Raw genomic sequence first — 1,297 nt, forward strand, 5'->3', positions numbered from 1 at the left:
TCCAGATTCAATGCATGAGACAGGGTGCTCAGGGCTGGTGCACTGGGATGACCCTGAGGGATTGGATGGGGTGGGAGGTGGGAGAGGGGTTCAGGATGTGGAACACATGTACACCATCGCTGATTCATGTCAATGTATGGCAAAAACCAGTACAACATTGTAAAGTAATTAGCCTCCAATTGAAATAAATTAATTAATTAAAAACAAAAGAAAGCAAAATCTAAGATCATGGCATCTGGTCCCATCACTTCATGGCAGATAATTGGGGAAAAATTGGAAAAAGAGACAGACTTTATTTTCTTGGGCTCCAAATGCACTGTGGACATTGACTGCAGCCACAAAATTAAAAGATGCTTGCTCCTTCGAAGAGAAGTTATGACAAGCTTTTGGCAGTGGAATTAAAAAGCAGAGCCTTTCCATGAAGATGGTGTGCCTTTTTATGAAGATGGCACTGGAGGTGAAGAAGGAAACCCCAGCCCCTCATAAAGCTGAAGCCAAAGTGAAGACTTTAAAGGCCAAGAAAGCAGTGTTGAAAGGTGTCCACAGTCACCAAAAGAAAAAAAAAATATATATATATCCATATGTCACCCACCTTCTGGTGGCCCAAAACACTGCGGCTCAGGAGGCAGCCCCAATATTCTCGAATGAACACCCCTAGGAGAAACAAACTTGACCACTATGCCATCATCAAATTCCCCCTCATCACCAAGTCAGCCATGGATAAAATAGGAGGTAACAACACATTGGTATTCATTGTGGCTGTCAAGGCCAACAACCACCAAATTAAACAGGCTGTGAAGAAGCTCTATGACATTGACATGGCTAAGGTCAATACCATGATCAAGCCTGATGGAAAGAAGAAGACATATGTTCAACTGGCTCCTGACTATGATGCTTTATGTTGCCAATAAAATTGAGATGATCTAAACTGAGTCCAGCTGACTAATTCCAAATATAAAAGTTTTCACTATTAAAAAAAAGAAAAAAAAAAGGCAGAGACATCAGTTTGCTACAAACGTCCATACAAGTCAAAGCTATGGTTTTTCCAGTAGTCATGTATAGATATGAGAGTTAGAGCATAAAGAAGGATGAACACTGAAGAACTGATGCTTTTGAATTGTGCTGGAGAAGACTCTTGAGAATCCTTTGGACAGCAAGGAGATCAAACCAGTTAATCCTAAAGGAAATCAACCCTAAATATTCATGGAAGGACTGATCCTGAAGCTCAAGCTCCAATACTTTGGCCACCTGAATGGAAAAGCTGACTCATTGGAAAAGACCCCAATGCTGGGAAAGA

At 41.2% G+C, this 1,297-nt stretch overlaps 1 pseudogene; it reads left to right on the plus strand.

The window, feature by feature from the left end:
* The first annotated feature begins 388 nt into the window (after positions 1–388).
* Positions 389–927, plus strand: LOC101117993 (large ribosomal subunit protein uL23-like; annotated as a pseudogene).
* The last annotated feature ends 370 nt before the right edge of the window (positions 928–1,297 follow it).

Source organism: Ovis aries, chromosome X (genome assembly GCF_016772045.2).
Source record: "Ovis aries strain OAR_USU_Benz2616 breed Rambouillet chromosome X, ARS-UI_Ramb_v3.0, whole genome shotgun sequence".
Taxonomy (NCBI): Eukaryota; Metazoa; Chordata; class Mammalia; order Artiodactyla; family Bovidae; genus Ovis; species Ovis aries.